The sequence below is a fragment of the Balaenoptera acutorostrata genome, chromosome 16 (genome assembly GCF_949987535.1).
Source record: "Balaenoptera acutorostrata chromosome 16, mBalAcu1.1, whole genome shotgun sequence".
NCBI lineage: Eukaryota > Metazoa > Chordata > Mammalia > Artiodactyla > Balaenopteridae > Balaenoptera > Balaenoptera acutorostrata.
Window position 1 is genome coordinate 64,733,457 of NC_080079.1, and position 22,833 is coordinate 64,756,289.

At 48.4% G+C, this 22,833-nt stretch overlaps 1 protein-coding gene across 3 annotated transcripts in view; it reads right to left on the bottom strand.

The window, feature by feature from the left end:
- The window catches only part of FAM241B (family with sequence similarity 241 member B), a 245,704-nt gene that overhangs the window by 36,931 nt on the left and 185,940 nt on the right, over positions 1-22,833 (bottom strand). Inside the window, exon 7 of one of the 3 annotated variants that reach the window (XR_009005693.1) lies at positions 8,162-8,180. The exons of the other annotated variants lie outside the window; for them this stretch is intronic. The gene's annotated coding sequence lies outside the window, so the exon portion shown is untranslated. Of the gene's footprint in view, positions 1-8,161; positions 8,181-22,833 lie in introns of those variants that run through there. 3 annotated transcript variants of the gene reach the window in all.

A 22,833-nucleotide genomic window follows, 5' to 3' on the forward strand; every position in this document is an offset into this window, starting at 1 on the left:
TCCTGTTCTTTGGGGCCATCCTGGTGTGGGGGAACTTTCTGCAAATCTGAAGAGTGGAATCATTGCTCAAGTTTTCTTCTGAATTTTGCTGGTGTGAGCCCTTTATGCTGCCTTATGGCCCAAGAATTTTCAACTCAAAACCAGGAGCCTCCTTTCCCTGCCTTCCGAGACCACAGTCCTCCCCTGAGACAACAGCCAAAGGACAGAATTTGGGTGTGAATGAGAGGAAAGGAGCGAAGTATGGAAGGGGGAAATACCAGAGAAGTAAAACATTAGTTAATATTTCAGAACACTAACCTGAGGTGTTGTCAAGGCTACCCTGAAATTCAGAGAGGTTTAAGTGACCTATAAAGATAACGCCACACAAGTCACAGATCCAAAATGAAAATCTGGAACCTCTTTCTGCAGGCCAAAATGCAGGATTCGATCATGCTTAGGGATGGTGAGAAAACTTAAAAGACCACCAGTCTGACTGAACCATTCTGGGAGAGAAAGAACTGGAGAAGTTTCCAGCAATCACCCATAAGCATTAGGTGGTTGTGAGTTGCTGGCATTCATCTAAGCACTTTGGGTGCTCAGAAGAAAGCCATGGGGCCAGGTCACAGCTGAATCTTGAGGACCATTGTTTTCTTGAAGGAAATCTGGAGGAGAAGGCGGCTCTGAGGAGGGGTCAGAAAACCCTGCTATATGAGGGAGGGTGAAGAAACAGGGAAGATTTATTCTAGAGGAGAAACATCTCTGAAGGCTGTCAGGTGGGAGAAGGACTTGATCTGGGACTTCCTGTAGGACCTGAGGGACACAGGGAGTCAGACTTCGGCCCTGCTGAAGGAAAAGACCTAAGGATTGGATTGAAAATGGAAAGACTCTCCCTAGAGGTAGTGAGTGATCAGGCAGAGGATGGACGATCAAGCAGAGGATGGACAAACCCTTGATGCTAAGACAGACCTTTGCATGGAACGTTCAATGAGACCTTGGAGGTTCCTGCCCTGCCTAGATGTCATGATTCTCCACACCCACTGAGTTATGGTATCTCCCACCCTCATACATTTCAACCCCATTAATCCATACCTTGTGGTAACTCACACAGGTGCTGTCTGAAGACATCACCAACTATGAAAAATGAGTTTGCTGAGAGATAGAAAGTGAAATTAGATTACAAGGGAAGGGCTTGCCCTGTCTATGAGAACAGACTGTTTCCGAGCCTTTCTGCATCTGTAAGCAATCACCACGGTAACTGACATCATTGTTCACTCTCTGCTCTCTGTGACCTTGCCTCCTACTCTTCCTGGCCTCGTACCTGAGGCCATCAGCTACGAGTTCTCAATTCCCGGGCATCCTCACCCTCAGGTCTTGCACTGGTCAGACGTCCTGCCTCCCTCACTGAAGCCTCAGAGGATGAGGTGTCTCTCTGTTTAAAGGCAAGCGTCCCACCTGTGTCTTTGACCTCTAATTCTCCTGCCTCCTCCAAGAGCCCACCCCATCCGTCATGCTGTCCTCTCCTGGATCGTCATCTCTTCCAGTCCACTGGCTGCTTCTCCTCTGCCTAAAAATCTACTCAGGCCCCTTATGTTCCCCAAAATGAAAGCCTCCATGTCCTCCTCTAGCTTCTGTCCAAATCTCCCTTCCTTCTCATCCAACCTTCTCAAAAAAGCTGTCCACACTTGCTGTTTTCCAATTGCTCATCACCCACTTAAACCTCAGTCCACTGCAAACTGGTCAACTGAAGCTGCTCTTAATCGCTCTTAATGTTCTTACTGACCCTGACTGACAAATCCAATGGACATTTCTCAGTCCTTAGCTACTGGTTCTCACTGCTGTATTGAAAACTATTAAACACTTCTCTTCTGGAACTCTCTCTGTTGGTCTCTGTGATATCAACCCATCTCTTTTGATGTCTTCTCCTCTGTCTCCTTCAAGGGCTCTGTGGTGGCCAGTCTCCAAGATGGCCCCCAAAGATTCTCACCTCCTGGAGTTCACGTTACATAATCACTTCCCACATTGTACCAGGGTTGGACAGTGTGGCCGATAGAATATAGCCGAAGTGATGGCGTATCACTTCTGAGATTAGGTTATCAGACAGCGTGGCTTCCATGTTGGTCTTCCTCGCATTCTCTCTCTTGGACCACTTACTTTGGGAGAAGCCAGCTGCCATATACTGAGGACCCTCAGGCTGTCCAAGGAGAGGTCCACTGGGTAAGGAACTGAGGTTTCCAGACGACAGCCAGTGAGGAACTGAGGACTTCAACCAATAGTCCTATGAGTAAGCCTTTGTGGAAGTAGATCCTCCAGCCCAAATCAAGGTTTTAGGTAACACAGCCTCGGCCAACAGCTTGGTTGCAACCTCTTGAGAGATCTTAAACCAGAACTACCCAGCTAAGCTGTTCTCAGGTTTCTGCCCCTCAGAAATTGTGAGAACATAAATGTTTGTTGCTTTAAGCTACTAAGTTTTGGGGCAACGTGTTACTCAGAAACTAAGACTCTCTTTCCTTGACCACATATATGGAGCTCCATGAAATGTTAGTTGTCACCAGGACCCCACTGTTATGACCTTGTTTCTCACTCTTGGTGCTCCTGGGGTGGGGCAAACACTATGGGTTGCCTATCCAATAGTCTTCCCACAAGCCCTATTTCTCCCCTGCTGGTAGAATCCATCTCCTATAATTGAGGCTCAAAATACCAGACACCAGCCTCCCTTGCAGCTAGAATTTGGGCACAAGATCCAATCCTGGCCCATGGGACCTGAGGCGTAGTCTGTTGGGTGTTCTGTGAAAGGTTTCTCTCCCTGATAAAGAGAAGGAGATTAGTGAGGAACTCTCCTTTTGCCTTCCAGCTTTTAAATGTCTTGTGTGAAGCATGATTCTTGGGGCAATAACATCTGCTGTTCTGAGAAGTGCATTCCATCTCGCAACCCATTATCCTCCTCAGCCACATCTACAGTGAGCACTGGAGAATATGCCCTCCTTGGGGGATGAGCAGTTTTCTCAGCCTGTTTCCTGCCTGTAGACTTTTGCAATCCCAAGAATTAAAACTTGAACAGTCACAAGGCTTTTCAGTCCAGAATTGTGATGATTTTTACAGTACAACTCAAAGACATAGCAGTCTTCTTATCTATTTGATTCTAGACAACTCTATATACCAATAGCCACATTCATTTATAGTTTTTATTTTAGATATACATTTTAAATTTGTTGAATTTCTTTCCTCTCTTATTCCCATTGGCCTCCACTTCCTTTAAGACACTAAGTTTTGGGGTAATTAATCACAGTTGAGTTGGTTCTCTCAGACTTAGATGGGAGAGCACCCCTTCAAGTCTCTTTTCCCTGAGTCAGTTTGTCCATTTGAAAAGATTCACCTCTTAGTTCATTCAGAGTTTTCAACCATGGGTATGACAGCCATGTCATCAATTTGATCCTTACCACAGGCTAAGATTTTTCTGGGCCTGAATTTAAGGGTTTTTTTTTTTTTCTTTTGCTTCACATTGGTTTTCAGCAATTTGGTTGTGATGTGCCTTGGTGTGGTTTTCTTTGTGTTTATCCTGATTGAAATTCATGGAGTTTCTTGGATCTATATTTTTCATCAAATTTGGAAAATGTTTGGTCATTATTTTTTTTCAAATACCCACACCTTCTCTACTCTTCTCCTGGGACTCTAATTACAGGTATGTAAGACCAATTGTCCAACAAGTCACTGAAGCTCTGTTAATGCTTTTTTCTCTCTTTGTGCTTCAGTTTATCCTGTCTTCAAGTTCACTGATCTTTTTTTTTTTTTCTGTCATGTCTAATTTGCTATTTAGCCTATCCAGTGAAATTTTTATTTCCTATACCACATGTATGAGTCAGGATTCACCACAGAAACAGAACCAATAGGATATATCCCTATCTATCTATATATCTATCTAGGTATCTATGTATCTATCTAGGCATCTATGTATCTATCTATCTATCATGAGATTTATTTTAAGGAATTGGCTCACACAATTACAGAGGCTGAGAAGCCTCATGATCTGCCATCTGCAAGCTGGGGAAAACCAGTGGCATGAGAACCAGCAGCACTGATGCTATAAGTTCCCAGGCAGGCAAAGACTGCTGCCTTAGCTCGGCAGTCTAGTGGAAAGGGAGAATTCAACCTTTTTTGTCTCTTTGTTCTATGTATTTGGGCTCTCAATGGGCTGGATGATTCCCACCCACACTGGGGAGGGTGATCTGTTTTACTCATTTCACCAATTCAAATACTAATCTCTTCTGGAGACACCCTCACAGACATATCCAGAAATAATGTTTAACCAGATTTGTGATCATCACATGGACGAGTCAAGTTGACACATAAAATTAACTTTCACGCTGTATTTTTCAGTTCTAAAGCTCCATTTGGTGCTTTTCAAAAAAAAATGTTCCATTTCTTTCCTCCTTATACTAATGTTTTCCTTTAAATACTTGAATCTATTTATAATAGCTGTTTAAAATTCTTGTCTGCTAATTCCATCACATGTGTGCCGTGTCTGAATCCATTTCTATTGATTGATTTTTTTTTTCCTCTTGGTTATGAGTGTCATTTTTTGCTTCTCATATCCAGTGATCTCTGACTAGAAGACAGACATTTTGAATATTATCTGATAGAGCACTGACTTTTCTTATCGTTCTTTAAAGAGTGTTAAGTTTTGTTCTGGCAAATAACTTGGAGATCAGCTTGATCCTTTCAAGGCTTGTCTTTATGCTTTGTTAGGATGGGTCTATAACAGCTTTTACCCCAGGGCTAGTTTAGTAGACTAGTTTAGCTAGTAGTTAGTAGACTGGTCTAGCTCTACTCCTAAGGTGTGGCCTTTCTGAAGTTTCCACTAAATACTCTGGGTGTTCAACTTTCTCTCCACCTTGGTTAGCCTGAACTTGAACATCTCCCAACTGTTTCAGCTCAGAGAGTCGTTCAGTTTACAGCTCCCCAGTAATTATTCTTTCTCCAGTATTTGTTCTTTGTCCAGCCTCATGGATCCCCATCATACACATACACAGTTTAGTACAGTAAGTCCCCTACATACGAACAAGTTCCGTTCTGAGAGCTCATCTGTAAATCCAATTTGTTCGTAAGTCCAACAAAGTTAGCCTAGTTACCTTACCTGACACAGTCGGCTATATAGTACTGTACTGTAATAGGTTTATAACACTTTTCACACAAATAATATGTACATAAAAAACAAACACAAAAAATAAAACATTTTTAATCTCACAATACAGTGCCTTGAAAAGTACAGTAGAACAGTACAACAGCTGGCATACAGGGGCTGGCACACACGTCCGCATCTTTGAAAGTTTGCAACTTGCAGGTTTTTATGTAGGGGACTTACTCAATTTAACCAAAGACTCAAAAGCCAAAGACTCCTATGTGATTTTCTGAAGCTCTTTCTCTGAATAGCTCCCTCTTCTCCAGTATTCTACTTTGCAAATTCCAGCTGCATTAGTTTTCTGAATTCTGATCTCTGTCTCCTCAAAACTGTGAGACTTCTGTGCTCTGCTTGGGTCCCCCTTCCCAGGGCCATGGTCTGGTAAATGCCTCTAGGCAGAAAGTCAGGTTGATCATAGAGTTAATCTTATTTGTTTTTCTTCCCTCAGGGAACACAGTCTTGTTCTGCTGGTTATCCAATGTCTGAAAACAGATGTTTCATATAATTTACCCACTTTTCTATTTGTTTATGGTAGGTGGGGGCTAGTCTAGTATCTGTAATTCCATCATAGCCCAAAGCAGAAGTCCACACAGGATAAGTTTTCATCAGCCTTTCTCACTGAAAGCATTTTTAAACTTTACCTTTTACTGTTTAGGGTTAAGAAGCAGTTGCCTCTTCCAACCCCATAAGTACTAATTAGTAGACATTTAATTCCCTCTCATTCCTGCTTGTCAACCAGCCAGTTCTATCCCTTTCTTATCTCTTTCCAAACACAGCCAAAGGCAGGCATCACATCTATTAATCAATTGTTTTCTACCCACCTTCCCCTGGGTTCCAAGTCCTTTAGGACCCTCGTCTGTCTTCACGTTACTGCAGGACATACAGTTATGGATGAACAGAGGTGGCAGAGCTAAAATATATAAAGATCTGGGTCCTTGACGACATATTGAGAAGCAGCCCAGGACCTACCTCCAAACTTATTAAGTGAAATAAATAAATGCCTTCATTTGTTTTAGCCACTTTTAAGTGTATGTTTTAAGCCTGGAGCATCCTGATGAGCACATGAATGATCCCACGCCCCTCTGTGGTTTCTAATGCTCACGTCTCTCAGATCTTTGCCTCCAGCCTGTATCTTCCTCCACAGGGGCAAGCTCAAATATCCACCTAACTGCTGGTCTCTCCCTGATGTCCCACCCACAAGTTCCTCAAACTCAACATCAAAAATTGATCTTATTTTTTCCCCTTCTAAACTGCTTTCCCTCAGAATTCTCAATCTCAGCCGAAGGTACCACCATGTACTTTATAACCCAAGCTGTAAACCTAGCTGTCATTCTGCAATTTTCCTTCTCCCACTTCTCTTTATATCCATAAATCACCAGGTCCTACTAATTCTGCCTCCTAAGCATTTCTCAAATACGTCCCCTCCTCTCCATTCCTCCTCCTGCTAGCAGGGACAGGCCCTGCCATCTCTCTCTCCCAGTCTATCCCAGCTGATCCCCCTGCTACCAATGCGTCCTCTACACTGCTTCTTTTTTTTTTCTGAAACACAGATTTATTTGTATCATTTCCCTACTCAGAACTTTTTAATGTCCCCCCCCCACCCTTGTTTATATGATGAAGTCCAAACCCTTACCAAGGCTTTTAGGCCTCCAAGATCTGGCCTCTGCTGATGACTCCAGATGCAACTCTTGCTACCCCCCATCTCCATGTTACATCCTAGCAACACCAATTGGTGGTCGATTACTCTAGTCATCCTGCTTTTCTCCCCTGTGAGCCTTTGTGCATGCTGTGCCCTACCTGAGATGCTCCCTGATGGCTCTGTCTCATCCCCCAGCTTTTCCCCTGCAGGCATCTATTCATGCTACCCAAGTAGGAGGTCCCCTTTTCTTCCCTCTAGAAGTCTTCCCTGGTGACCCCAACCTCCACTCTTGTATGGTTGCTCTTTTCTGTGCTCCAGTAATCTTTGTACACATCACTCTCGCCACACCTACCACTCTGCTTTATGGTTATGTGTCTGTCCCCCGCTCCAGACTGAGCTCCTGGAGGGCAGACACTGGGACTTACTTAGCCTTGAATCCCCAGCCTCTGGCCCACGGTGGCTGTGCGATAAATGTTTAATGATTGAATGGATCACCCAATAAACCCCTTACAGCAGGTCCCCTACAGACCATCTCTGTGGAATGCATAGTGGTTAGCTCACTCAAGTAAGTGGATTAATTTTAAAATAATAAAACTATGTTTCCTTAAAATCATTTTTCCACCAGCGCTTTCCTTTAATTAGTACAATCAGGGACAGGAGTGTATTTGTGGTGAGGTTTCCATAGTACTTCTCTCAGAAGGGGTATCAACATGTTTCCAGAAGCAAAGAGTCATGGCTTAGTAAGAGAAAATGTGAAAAGAGCATGGCATGGGTATGAGAAACTGCTGGAAAACTTCTCTAGGCCATTATAATCAGAATGGGCCTTGAACATCCATGAAGGGGGTGACTACAGAGGTGGATGTCTGATAGTCCCTTCTCCCCCAGGTGCTATGCTTATCAAAATTCCACCATTAGACAGTCACTCCTTTCGACTATCTTCACCCTCTCCTGTGGAACCCTTACAAGCCAAATTTCCTGTGGAAGGAAGACCCTCTCTCCTTCCAGGGATTGCTTTCTTCTGCCTGAAAATCACCCACCTCCTCCTCAGTCTACCCATTTTTCTTATTCTTTAAAATGTATATGAAGTCCCTTCTCTCCCACCAATCCTCCCCAGATCTTTCTTTTAAGGTTGGGAGATCCTCAAGAGCAGAAACCATATCTCATTCAACATTGTCTCCTGGGTGCCTGTCACAGAGCCTGGCACATGGTAGATGTTGAGTAGGTGAAGGGTAAACGGGTCTGAACTCACTCAATGCATAGTCATTTTCCTGTCTTCATACATTCTGGATGCTTCTCTTAATGCTGGTTCACTGGTACGCTGGTGATAGATGGAAGGTCTTGTGGAAGGTCTTTTGTGGCTCTAATGAGATGTTCTTTTTGAAGTGGCTTTAAAAAAAAAAAAACTTCCTGAATACAGGCTAGTTTCCTCACCTGGGTGGCTCCAGGTAGGCAAGGGTTGTGCCTTTGCCTTTCTGGGTTTGCCCTGTGGGTGGAGATTGGGCTGGGTCAGGGGGAGACACCTTGTGGACAGAAGTTCCCCAGCTTGGATCAGATGGTGAGGATAAAACTTCTAGTGTATGGTACGTGGGACACTATTTGTACTCTTATTCTAGACCCCCAAGATGATGGGGCAACCATTCATGGGTACCCAGGGGTGGGTGATGGGAATTTTCTCACAGAGTCATCAGAAAGGGGCTCAACAAGGTCCAGTGGCCAGGGGGGTGGTTCCTCTCTGGCCTGATGATTGGTTCATAGGGATGAAGTGAAGTCACGTGCCAATTAGTGTTGGCCTGTGCACCTGTGATGGGAATTTCTCGCTCTTGGGTTGGCAGGTGGCAACTCAGAACCCGTGTGGCTCCTGGGCCCTCAAACGTGGTTCGTCCACGAAGTCTCTTGCCAGATCAGCTCACTTGACTCTTCGTGGGCCATCTGCCCCCGCTCAGGTCCCAAACTTTCCCCATTTATACTTTTCCCACAGCCTCACCTGAGACTCTTGGGGAATCCCTCTCTAATCCCCCTTCTGGTCTGAGATCTATTCTCTTCCATTCTTTCACCTAATAACCCTCAACTTCCCAGTGACTGAGAAACTGGCTTCCTTTGCTTGAAGATAGGGAGGCCTTAATCTCAAATCTTTAATCCTTAAATGAGGAAGGGAGGGGAGATATTTGCATTCAGTCCGTTCTAGTGCAACAGAGAAAGTGGGGGAAACAGTTTAACTCCCCTGTTAAAGGGAGCTGAATCATTCTTTTCAGCTGAATTGGCTGATATGTTCCTTGGCAGCCAAGCCTTGGCATAACCTCACCCCAGGGGAGAGCTTCTCTCTACCTCTTTACTCTGGGTGAGGTCGTGTGACTTACTCTGGCCAATGGCTTCAGGCAGAAGTGAAAAGGCACTGGCTCCTTAGGGAGCTTCATGTTTTTCTGCTTCCCTCTTACACATCTATTGCTGTCACAAGAGGAACAATGCCCTGCCCACCCCCTTGTCCCGGGAGGATAAGAGACACAAGGAACAGACCCTCCCCAGCTGACCCACAAACCTGCAGTGAGAAGTAGGGTAAGGCAAGCCCAGCTGAGATCAGCTGAACCTCTGCCAACCTCCCCAGAAGTAAATGGTTATTGTGGTAAATGACTGAGTTTTGGGCTCTTTTGTTATGCAGCATTATTGTGGCAATAGCTAGCTGATATACCATCCTTCCAGAAGGCCAGAGTAAAGCACTGAGCACTTAGTGGTTGCACAGCACAGGATGAGTGCTTAGTATTTTGTTCTCCATTGAGCCTTGCTGGCTGGCATCATGAAAGAATACAAAAATATCAGACCTGGAAGAGCCTTTAGAGGGGTTGTCTCCACTCCCTCTTTGGCCACGTGGGGTGAGTAACCCTGGCCTCACAAAGGCACTATGAGGATTATATGAAATGCCGCAGGTGCAGCACTTGGCCTGCACCTAGTACCCGGGGCTTGTTACCTCTGCTTTTCTCAAAACTCACTGTTCATGAGAGAGTAGACTTTCTGATCTCTGGTTTAGCATGACCTTGCAAAGGAAGGTTGATTTTATTCAAGGAAGTGTTGGCCCCATCCTAAAGTATGAAGTCTGAGAATGCTCTCTCCTGCTCCTCCCCTGCCTTTTCTGGCTCATTCACCCTCAGGTGACCCCTAGCTCCTGTAAAAGTGACATCTTTTTTCTTGGAAACCCAGCATTCTCACGTTCTTTCCCTTCTTTGTATACAAACCCTGCCCTTGGAAAAAGGTCAGATGAGCCATTTACATTAAAGTGTAAATGAGTGGTGTGGCTGGGGCTTTGCCTCTTGTTAGGGGTTGCATTTCAGAAGGAAACAAAGCCATCAGTGGGCACAGTGTTAAGAGGGTCCTTCGGGTACCAATGTACAAATGATGGAGTCATTTGCAGGTTGGAGAGACCTCCCCAGAGGAGGGCTAGGATTCTGCAGACACCAAGGCTCTTCCTGCTCTTCGAGACTTGTCTTTGAGCAAATCAGCTTCAGGTGACCTCAGCCCACCCCTCTGGCCTCTCTTGGACCCTCCTTCTGGTAGCATATATGGACCTAAGAGGCAGCTATTTCAGAGGCTCCCCAGGAACCCCACAGACCAACCCTGACTCCAAGCCCTGCTCACGTCCCTACCTGAGCCACTGGCCCCAGCTGGCCGTGCAGCCCTCTCGTCCCTTTGCTCAGATCCCAGCTTCCAGGAAAACACGTTCTTCCTGGGGTTTGGGAACAAGATGGCCTGATTCATGCTAGGAGATTCTTTGTTTACATTCTCCGGGGACTTTCTACCCTTACGAAAAAAGAGAAAGAAAGAAACGAAAGGAAGGAAGGAAGGAAAGAAGGAAGGAGGGAGGGGAGGGTAGAAAGAAGAAAGGAGGGAGGGAAGGGTGGAAAGAAGGAAGGAAGAAAGCTTGTGCTTTGGTCAAAAGAGTTTAAAATGGAATTTTCCCTCTTTCTCTTTTCTTCCTTTTTTTCCCCCCAGCAGTAAACTACCAGACTCTGAACTGCAAGGGTAGGGACCCCTCTGGCTTTCAGAAGAGACGGGGATGCCAGCCCTGCCCGGGGGAGCAGGGCACGGGGATGCCAGGACCAAGGCCTCGGCCACCTGCCCCCATGCAGTGGACGGTGCGTCCCGCTGCGCTGAGCGGGCCCAGGAGGGACTTACACAGCCCTCGCTCACCACCCCTGAGCGTTCTTGGAGCCTCCTTGCTCCCACACCGCACTTGCATTCCCTGCTGCTCCCTTAAAAATCACAGAGGAGGGGCGGGGAAGGGCAGTGTGCACCCCGTCCCCACCAGAGCCCCCTACTGTCCTTGATTTCTTCCCACCGTGGCTTGTTCCCTGAGATCATTTTGTTGGTTTATGTGGTGTTGCTGTCACAGAACGTGAGTTCCCTGAGGGAAGAGGTGAGGTCTTCCTCACTCACACTGTCACTGCAGTGCCCAGAACAGCGCCTGGCTCTGGGACCAAGTAAATGGAAGGAGAGGGGGAGAGAGGCAGCTCACCTGGGATCCTCGGTTCCAGAGTCCTCCCCACCCATGCACACGCGCACAAGCACACAGTCATGCACACACATGCCCACGCACACATGCCCATAATGAGAGGGTCTCTCTTCTCGAGAACTTCTGAGTTGGGGGGTGGAGGAGAACAGCGGGTTTCTTAGCACCCTGGGAACGACCCTGAGGCCAGAGCCCTGCGCTGGGGGCCTTGCCTGAAGAAGAGGACGGTGACTCAGTTCTGTCTCCTGGGGACGGCGGGGGGGGCGTTCCCTTAGCTCAAGGACACAGGTGTAGAGCCACCTGAGCTGCTGTGCCCCTCTTCCCAGAGGCCCAGGACGCTGGAGGATATGTAACTGTATCACTGCTTCCCAGCTGGCAAGACCTTTGGCGGCGAGACCGAGGGGTACAGCCAAACCTGGAGGGCAGGGCACGGGGAGTCAGGTAGTCTCCCTGGCCCGCCTCTTGCTGCCCTTGGCTGGGACAATGACATTGTTCTGAGGAGAAAGCGGGGTCTCTGCCAGAGCCCGTCTGGCCCAAGCTAGGCTAGGTTTGGGGCCCCAGGAGCCCCTGGCCAAGAGTTGTCTGGGCAGTCACCAGCTTCTACCACAAGGGCGCTAGAGGGACTGGAGAGGTCCCGCCCCCTGCTACCTGCCCCCTAGCCAGCCGTCCTCTGCAGGATCAAGTTTCCCTCCCCAGGCTGAGGCCACCACACCCGCTACTGTCCTTTGTTCGGTGGTTCCACGGTAGATCCTGGCTTGCTGAGTGTCCACTGCTTCGGCGGGTTATTCCAAATCCTCCCAATGTGAACGTTGAACACAGGTTGTTTTACAGATAAGGAAACTGAGGCTTAGAGATGTTGTCATGTGTCCAGGGTTACAAAGCTAGTGAAAGGTGGAGTCCGAAGTGAGACCTGAGTTGGTGACGCCCCTTGGTCCACTGGCCTCTCCCTACATAAGTGCCCCCCACCCCGTGGGAGATTTCACACCCTGCTCTGTGAGGCCCCTCCCCCAGCACAAGCTGAGAAGGGAGTGGGAGAAGTGTCCACCCCTTCCTGCCCCCATTCCAACCACACTGGGCCCAGAAGGTGGACGAGCCCCTTGGAGCCCAGCAAACAGCTCTAACCTTGTCTCTCATCCAATACACCCCAAGGTCCTGAAAGATAATCTTTCCTTCTATGTCTGCAAAACATAGATATCCTCAGAAGTTTCTGGCCCCAGAAAAAAAAATGCTGTTTAAGCAAACAGATTCTGGCACAGCTCCACCCACCATTCCAGTCTCACCCCTGCTGGATTCCACTAACACTACCTCAAAAGGATGAATGGACAAGCCCCATGGAAAGCGATTAAGACTACGGTCTGGCCCACAAATGCTCAAAAGTCATGTGCCCCTATCATCATCACCAAATGACAAGGTGATACAGTGAAAAGAAGGCCAGCTTCCGACCCCAGCTTTCTTTGTCACTGGCTGGGCCTCAGTTTCCCTACTTTTAAAGCGAGGCTGGTTCGCTGGATCCTTCTGATGTTTAGTTCTATGCTTCAGTGTACCCTGAGCTGAGGAAGGCCTGACCCCCGGAGATAACATGTGTTCCAACCGCTGTAAGCATCTGTTTTCCCACGTCAATGTTTTCCAGACACGCTTTCCTCATCTCCACAGGGTAGGGGGGAAGGCAGGGACCAGGAGTTCCTGCTGACAATCAAAACAGATAACTGCCCAGAGAGGTTATGTGACCTGCTCAAAGTCACACAGCAGACTCGACACCACAACCCAGCTTTTCTTTCATTGCCTTGCAAGGGCTGTAGTGGCTCATTTCATACTGAGAACTGGGAGAAGGAATCATGGGCAGAAGAGTGAAACACATCTAGAGAAAGGAAGCAATGTTGGGGGGCTGAGCAACATCTTGTCTCCTCCCCCCAGGAGGCTTGCTGGCTATTTAGGGGAGTGAGAGGCAGGCGGGCAGCAGGACAGGGTCCGGGTCTGAAGCCAGGCTCTCGCCAGCAACAGGGAGCAGGGGGCGCCTAATGACTCCAAGCTGTCCTGGAATGTTCCCTTGGCCGGGGGAGCCGCCTCGGAGTCTGGCTGCTGTGCGTGGCAGCTGTGTGAAGCACTTGCTGGCTGCAAGCCCGGCCACCAGGGACCACCAGCGGCCACAGCTACGGGGCCACCGGCAGGTGGGGCCAGGGGAGGGCAGCTCCCTCTTTCCTCGACATACGGATCTCCAGAGTCAACCTGGTTAGCGAAACAGGAGGAGCAGCGTTGTGTGGCCAAAAGGGGTCGGGTCGGGCTCCTCCTCCCTTCCCGCAAGTTGACAGAATAGGCCCAGCCTAGGGTCAGAGGGCACTCACGGCACCTCTCCTGTCTCACTCGTCCTCAGGACCCACGCTGAGCCACAGGCTCCCGTCTTCCCTTCCATCAGCAGCTAAGTGCTTACATGTTCCAACGAGACTTAGGTAACTGTGGGTCAGGCCTTTGCTGGGTGGTCTATGTGATAAGTACAAGGCCATCAGGGGGCCTTGGCAGAAATGGTCCCCTGCACTGGCCTCAGCGGTCTCCCTTTTCTCTGTGGGAGTGGAACCCGAGGCTCGGCCAAGCCCCTCTTTATAGTGTAATGACATTAATGATGATGATAATGACATTAATGATGTCTAATGACGTGACCCATGATGGTAACAGCCAGCGCTCATTGAATGCACTCTATGACGAGCCTTGCGCTGAGTGTTTTGTATGTATTAATTTAAACGAACTCAAAGTCACCCCAAGATGTTGCTACTTTTATAATTTCTATCTTATAGATGAGGAAACTGAGCCCCAGAGAGACTAAATAACTGGCTCAACTAGTGGCAGACTTGGGATTCCAATCCTGGCCATCTGAGTTCAGACCCATGGACTTTTTCTTTGGCTCATTTATACTGATATCTGTTCTGTAGTTTTTCACTAATACCTGTTTCCCCCAAAGGTTATGAGTTCCTTGCCTCTGGAGACCTAGTCTACCTCCTTCACTGCTGTGCTGCAGGGAGCCTGGTACCTGCAGGTACTTGTAGCAGAATACATCAGTGCCCTGTCAATAGCTCCTGTGCCTTCCAGCACTTGTGTCTCTTTGCCTGAGGCTTCTCTCTGGCCAGTGGAGCCAGCTCTGCCTGGAAGTAGCTCTCAACCAGTGACTGACAGAGTTGTGGATAAACACCCCAGGTCCCTCACCCTTGTGGGGAGATAACTCTGTGTCATGGGTCCTACGCAGGCTCCCAGAGTTCTCCAACAAGATGGATCCCCAGTTGCCCATAGTGATGACCTGCTGGAAACACACCCTCTCCTGGCTGTCTTCCACTCCCCATCTCACTTCCCCACTCGACTACTAATAAACCATTCCCAAATAAACCTCACAAATAAATCACATCCTTAACTCAGAGTCGGCTCCTAGGGGAGCCCAAACTAAGACAGTGCTTCACGTTTGTGAAACGATTGGTCCTACCTTATACTGTAGGGTTACAGAGGGTAAACCACTAGCCTAATTGTTCTCTACAGTTTTCACTGTTATAAAAACATGTATTTCTTTTACCATCACATTAAAATATATTTATTCAGAAAATAGTAAACCCCACTTTATAAAGACAAGCTCCAGACACAGAGAAGGAAAATCCCCTTCCTCCCCGATGGAGCATGATAAAGAACACCAGGAAGACCCAGACAGGAAGGTTATAAGTGTGTTCAGGGGAAAGAGAAAAGGACAAATGCCTGGGAGTGACAGGAAAGATCAGGGAGGGCTTCCTGGAGGAGACAGCAAGGGAACTGGGCCTTGAGAATGGTTTGGAGTGAAACAGATGGTGAGTGAAGCTTTCAGATGTCAATGAGGGTGTGAGCTCCCTCTACAGGAAGGAGCAAAGGAGAGGCGAGGTCTGCTTGTGGGGTCTTGGGAAGCCCAGCTCTGCTGCTCACCAGATAGGTGACCTTGGGCACTAACTCAACCTCTCTGAGCTTCCACTCCTCATCTGTACAGTGGGCATCATGACTGTGCTACCTCAGGGGGTAGCCATGAGGACTAGACAAGGTGATGTGGGCCAACCAAGAGCCTGACACGGAGAGTGTGACCAGGGCCAGATGGTTCCTGGTGGTAGTGCATGTGGGGACACTGAGTGCTTCAGTCTGACCCACTGTCTGCACTTTGGACAGCTCAGGAGTTGCTGGGGTGGCATCTGGAGAGGCAAGATGCCAGCTCTACTCAATTCCAGCCTCCTCTGTAAGTGGTTTCACCTCAGTGAGCCCCACGTCCCTCATGCAATCTTGTGCAAAATGAGATTTGAATTTCAGCTCCACCTGCATCCAAAGCTACAGGGCAGAACTAGATGAAGAAACAGATGTGAACATAGTTTATAAACTGTTAAGTGCCAATACTTTGGAGAGATTAGAGTGACAGCCACAGTGATTCAAATTCAAGATGAGACTGGTCATAGCAGAGATTTTATTACGGGGCAGAAATTCCTAGAAGTTTCAAGCTCGAAATGATTCTAGATAATCAAGTTCAGCACGCCCCTCATGCCCATTTTAAGATGCTCAAACCAAGGTCCAGAAAAAGGAAAGATTTACCCAAGTCCAGACAGCTGGCAAGAGGTGGGGCTGGGAATTGAACTGAGGACTCTGGTGGCCAGCTAGTCCAGGGCACCTTCCCCTCCACAGTGGCTGCCAGGAGCACAGCCACCTTCTAGGCAACCCCCCGGCACCCTACTTCCGTCCTCCACTTTGCCTTCCCAGGCTATGCCATCTGTCTGGCTTCGCTCTCTCCCACCGCCTCCTGCCCCCACCTGCAACCCACACACACTCCGCAACTGCCCCACTCCCTCCCATCTCACCTGGTGACTTGGCTCCGATGTGTTTATCTCGGAGAAGCTGCATCGGCACGGGTCTCTGTTTGTAAGATTCCCCACCTCTGTTTACTGGTGTTTATCCAGTTATGTCCTGTCTACCCTCCTAGCCTGGAAGCCAGAACTGCTCGTCCTGCCTGCTGGGTGCCATCGCCCACTCCCTGTGGGCTCTGACCGCTGCATGCAGCAGACACTGTGAGGTGGCCAGCAGCCAGCTGACATGGTGCTTGGGCTTGGGCAGGGCTCGGTGGCTGACACGGGTAGAGATGTGAGGACATCCCAGAGGAAAGAGGGCTGTGTTTCTGGAAACAGGGTCCAGATAATAACGATCATATTCTCCTAATGTAAAGTGTCAGTTTATTGCCTTTTACACTATGTAGAGACTGTACTAAGTGCTTTACATGTATCATCTTGCTTAAGCTTTACACCACCTGTCAATAAGATTAGTTATTGCTACTCTTATTTTTCAGATGAAAGGGTTCAGAGAAATTATATTTGCTGGAGATCACAGAGCTCATGGACGGTGGAGCCAGGACCCAAACCCAAGTCTTAATGGCTCCAAATCTCCTGCTTGTAATCACTCTATTATATTGATTACCCCTTCTATGACCCAGGCACAACTAGAATCCACCTTCCCACACTGCTGCCAGATGACTTCTCCAGAGGGGAAATGGGTCCCAGCCATCTCAGAGCAACCTGCCAGGGAGTCCCGGACCCGGTCAGGTAGGAGAACTGCTGCCTCAGACTCTGATATGGGATTAGTGAGATGCTAAATTGATTCAGCCTTTTAGAGGGCAGTTTGGCAGAAGCTAGCAAAAATAAAAACTGTCACACTCTTCGACACACCAATTCCTCATATAGAAAGTAATCACCTAGGGGTACAACGATACCAATACATGGTGTTCATTGCAGAAGACTTATGTGTTCATCAGTGGAGGAGTGGTTATGTAAGCCCTTGGACATCCATAGGGTAGCTATGAGGCAGCAGTTAAACTGAATGAGGCAGACTTATATGAACTGATGTGGGAAGATCTTTAAGACATATGGTAAGCAGAAAAAAAGCAAAGTTCAGAACACTATGTGAGGTGTGTATATACAATGCCCCAAACAAGTCCAAATGATATATATGTGCAAATAAATGCCAAGAAAATGGACAGCAATGATGCATACTGAACTGTAAACAGCAGTTACCCCAAGGGAGAGAATAGGCTCGAGAGAGCGGAGGTAAAGTAGAATTGTTATTGTTTACTTTGTGCATTTGTGTATTTTTTTTCTAATGAGAACGTGTTCATGATCCACTTGTGTAATGAAAAAACAAAGCCAAACCCCAGGCCTGGGCTGCTCCCAGCGGGGCTGGACCTACAGAGAAAGCAGACAGTGAGGGTGGATTTCTCCGGCCACTGAGGGCAGCTGGGGGCAGCTGAGCAGACGGTCCAGAGGCTGGACTGAGCCTGTGGGAGTTCCCTGCAGTGTCCCCAGGGAAACCTTGGCCTGATGCTCCCCAGGGCAGCTCCCTATCACCCCTGCAGTGGTCTGTAGCGCCTTAGGCCTAACCAGCCCATTGACTTTTGACCTTACTCAGCCTGTGCAACCACTGCAAGATGAGCTGCCTGAAACTTATGAAGCTCATTTGGTGGATGAGAGGACTCAGAATCACGGCCGACAGGACCGGACCAGGGGGATCTGGGAGCATACACTCCCACAGCAGGGGAAAAGGAGCAGTCTCAGGGACCATTAGGGGTGGCGGTCCCTGGTGGAGGAGGGAAAGGGGCAGATGCACATGGGAAGGACATGTAGGTCTGGGCTTGGGAAGAGTGTCCCTTAGCTGGAGAGTGGAGCTGAGTATCCCTCACCCTCTCCAGGACCTTGTCCCTGCATGTCACCCCTCCCAAGAGAGCCCCTTACTTGCACCACGATTTCCTGGTGCCCTGCCTGGAGCACCGAATCTGGAGTTGATCAGACCTGGTTTGAATCTGCCTCTTATTGGCTTTGCCTGTATGAGCAAGTCACCTACTTTCTGAGCCCCCCATCTCCCCATCTGTAAAATGAGAAAATCATAGAAATGTCTCACAGGCCTGTTGGGAGGTTACAATAGATAATATTTATAAAGCATCATTACAGTGCCTCACGCATAATAAGAGCTTGATAAATGCGTTGACTTAATTATTCCTGGGTCACAGCTAACACCTGGGCAGTGAAGAGGGGCTTTTAAAAAAGACCTCAAATCCAGCACAACTCCATACCTTTTTAAAAAAGAAAAATCTCCTAAAACGACAAATGAATTTCCCCTTCATTTCCAAAAACAGGTTGACAAACTCCTACCTAAAACCCTTCTAGCTGGATGTGTTCCAGCATTCAGAACTTTTGGGGTTTGAGATGTCTATTTAAACACATGAAACCCGTAACAGGGTCTAGGGCAGCACCTCATGATCAAACATCATAATATTTTTGTGGCAAAATATGTGGATATTCACACCAAAGAGGATACATAAATTCAATAAATAGTCTCATATCAGTTTAGCTCAAGTCTTGCTGCCAAATGGGTTACAAAAAGCTTTGGTTCTCAGAGCTTCTGGAGGTTGGAACTGTGGATGAGGGCTGGTGGATCTGCTTTATAAGTCTATTGTCCACTCCCAAAAGCTGCACTGCGACAACTCCGAGAAAAAGGCATTTTTATCATCACTTTACAGATGAGAAAACTGAGGCTCAGAGAGGTGATGTGACTTGCCCAACGTCACACAGCCAGTGAGTGTCAAAGTCAGAACTAGGATCTGGGATCTTGAGTTTCTGGGGATGGGAGAGAGAAACAGGGCTCAGAGGTGGGTGGGGTGGAGGGCCTTCTGTCCCTTCCCCTGCTCCCCCTCAAGCCCCTAGGCAGCCCGCGTGAGTTCCTCTCCAAGACAACAGGGCACGAGTGTGCTGCTCCTGGCTGGTCTGTGCCATCCTCCGGCACACGGAGTGCCACATGCTGGCCTCAGAGGTCTCCCCCTCCATCCGCGAGCTTCCGGGGAAGATAATAATGAAAATGTAACAGAAGAGTTTCCATCACACCCATGTTTTCACTTCAGCCGTACAACCAAGATATTTTCTGGCATTTGGGTTCAGCTGCAGGTGGACTGGGGCGCTGGTGGTGGTGGAGGAGGAGGGGGCAGAGGGAAAGCAAGGCTGAGGCATCCCGTTCCCAGGGTGGATGCGCCGGGAGCTATGGGAGCTACGGCATGGCCTCTCCTTGTCCACTCGCTACCGCCAAGACCAGCCAGATGATGTGGATAACCGGGGTGGCAGGGAGTGGGGGAAATAGAGTACACAGAGACCTGTCATATTCAGTGGTTGTGCTGATCCATGCGGGATGTTTGTCTCATGGGGAGGGGTGATTGTTCAGTTGAGGCAGCCGGATCCTGACCCAGAGTCTCTTGGGTAGATGGAGTTCCCAGGGATGAACCCTCCCTGTGACCTCGGAGCCTCAGGACAGTGTTTGGGTCTCTCTCTGGGAGCTGGGCAGCTCAGCTCAGTCAGACCTACACTCCCCCTGGAAGCTCCAGGAGGCTCAGACACCTAGTTCGGACTAAAAGCACTGGTCTTGCCCCGAGGGCAGCTGAACCTGTGCCCTGTGCCTGCCCTGTCCCAGCACTGGAAGTGGCAACAGGCTTGGCTGCCCTGTGACCCCACAGGCTCTGGGGGTTAAGCCCAGCTCGTCTGGGAGGGTGCATCTGCCTTGCTTTGCTCTAAACTATGAGCTGGTGACCCTGAGCCAAGGTCTTTACTAGCCCAAGTACAATATGCCGGCCACGTCCTGGTGTGCGCTCTCCCAGGTCCACTGACATTCACTCTGGCAGTCAGTGGCAGATGGTGTAGCGTAGTGACCAAATACACAAGCTCCGAAGTTACACAGACCTGAGTTCAAGTCCTGATTGTGTCATGCACTGCTGTGTGACCTTGAAGTTACCTAAATTCTCTGTACCTGAGTTTCCTGGTCTATAAATGAGAGTGGAAATAGCACCCATTCACAGGCTTGTAGGTGTTAAATGAGCTCATTTACAGTAAGTTCTCTATAAATAGAAGCTATTACAGAGAAACAAAAGCTCAAAGAGTTTCTGAAAATCTACTGGAGATTCCCCTCACCCTGTAGATTTGTCTCATTGAGACCCAGACAGAGGAAGGAGACCTTGTTAGTGATCAGGGACAAGGTCCAGACTTTCCACCCAGGCCTGTGTGTGCTCCGTCTTTCGCACCCCTTGGCTTGAGTCTGTCTCCATGCCTCCTGATAAGGCTGTGTGTGTTTCATCTTCCCACAAAGCAGTGGTTATCTGCCATTAAATGAAAACAAACACACAAGGAAGTCTCTTTCTCTGAAAAAGTGGTACCATCTTTGAAAAAATAGATGTAGGATATTATATATCTGCACATACTTAGTGAAAAAATCTAGATAGAAATACCCAGTTCAACATGGAGTGAATACTCATGTTTATTCTTTTGTCATGGTGAACCTTTTCCCATGATTGTGCCAACTTTGTAAAGTGGATGGATGGATGGATGGATGGATAGATGGATGAATGGGTGGATGGGTGGATGGATAGATAGATAGATAGATAGGTAGATAGATAGATACATAGATAGATAGATAGATAGGCAGATAGATAGATAGAATGCAAACCTTTAGAAAGCCTTCAGGTTGTTGGTCACATAATGCCCAAGTCACCACCATGGCCCAAGGGCTGCAAGCTGGGGAGTGGGCTTTGGCTTCAGACAGGCCTGCATTCAGAATAACTAGGACTAGAGAGGCAGGGAAGAGGGACACGACCTGTCAGGGATGTGTCCAGGAGAGGACAGTGATGCCTTTTGCCTAGCCTTTCCCATTAGGGGGAAGAACACCCATCTTTACCCTCCTGGGTGCCAAGCAGCCTGGTCTCTGGCTGCCAGCCTGTTGGGTGTATTTACAGGGCTGACTTAACCAGAAACACTCTGGAACCTGGCTACCTCTGGGCACAGGTGTCACGTGTTCCCAGAACAGGTTTTAGAAGGCATCGCTAGACTTGGAGGAGCTGGTGAGGGGGTCACTCTTCCTTACCATTCTGCTTTTGACTTCCAAGCTCAACGTGTGGCTTGGCTCCTCTCTTATTTCTCAGGGTGGGACGGAGTACGCATATGTGGGTAGGCTTTGGGGGGCTGAAAACTGAATCATTTCAGTGTCAGAAAGACATGTCTTGGGCTTCCCTAGTGGCGCAGTGGTTAAGAATCCGCCTGCCAATGCAGGGGACACGGGTTCGAGCTCTGGTCTGGGAAGATCCCACATGCTGCAGAGCCTGTGCGCCACAACTACTGAAGCCCACGTGCCACAGCTACTGAGCCTGTGCTCTAGAGTCCGCGAGCCACAACTACTGTGCCCACGTGCCACAACTACTGAAGCCTGCGCACCTAGAGCCCGTGCTCTGCAACAAGAAAAGCCACCGCAGTGAGAAGCCCGCGCACCACAACGAAGAGTAGCCCCTGCTCACCACAACTAGAGAAAGCCCGCGTGCAGCAGCAACTAAGACCCAAAGCAGCCAAAAATAAATAAATAAAATTTATTAAAAAAAAAAAAAAAAAGAAAGACATGTCTCAAAGAAACATGTAATTGTATTCCTAGGACCCAAGCTCAGAGGAAGGAATCTGAGGCAGGCAGCAGCTAGTGTAACCCCAAGAAGCCATTGATGTCACTCAGCCCATGATTGAACACCTCCTTTGGCTGGAATCTCACTTCTGCCTGAGATGGCCCGTTCTGTGCTGATTTAACCAAGGACTTCCATTCCCCTAGAAATGATTCTACTTAGCTAAGAAAGGACAAGTGAGTGCAAGGTCCTTCCCCGCCCATCTATGCCCAATTATTCTGCACCTTTAGGGAAGACACCATACTTTCCCCACTGTTCTGCCATGCTATCTGTATCATATATCAGAAAGGGTCTGGATGTGAGTCAAAAGATGCAAGTTCAAACCCTGACTTTCTCACTCTAGCTGTGTGACTGTTGGCAAGTCTCTGAACCTCTCTGAGCCTCAGCTTTCCCTACCACCTGTAGACGGGAGCAAGACTCTGCTTGTTTGTTTCATTTGGGTTGCTGGAAACTAAAGTCATTAAGAAGTTGTAAAAATCAAAACATATGATGACAACGACAAAGATGACAAAGATGATCCAGAGTGGCCAGACATGAAGGCTTCCTCCATTCTCAACACACAGGGGGAATGACTATTTCAGATTAGCTTAGTCCAGTGATCTGAAAGAACACCAGGGGTTACACAGAGTGAGGGAGGATCTATAAGGAGGAGACCCCAGTGAACAAAAACTAGACTGGGGTGGAAAGTCCTGGAGAGTCAGGGGCAAGTGGGTCCTGGTGCCTGTGATGGGGCCGAGGACCTGGAGTGGGGGAGAAGCCCCACCTTGAATGCTTGGGTGGGCCATAGTGGGGGGGAGTCGAGGCCAGCTCACCTGAGCTTGGCAGGAGCCCAGAGACCGACTAGGCAGCCCTCTCACCCTCCAAAGACTTCACACAAAGCTGCCTGATGGACAGGCCTGCCCAGCTTCTCTTACCAGCACCTGAATTGTGATTGGTTCATCTAGGCTTTACTACTCTGTACTATGGGATGTGTTCACACACCATCAGCCTGGAACTTCCAGAGGGTAGGAAGCATAAAGCCTGGCACACAGTAGGTGTTT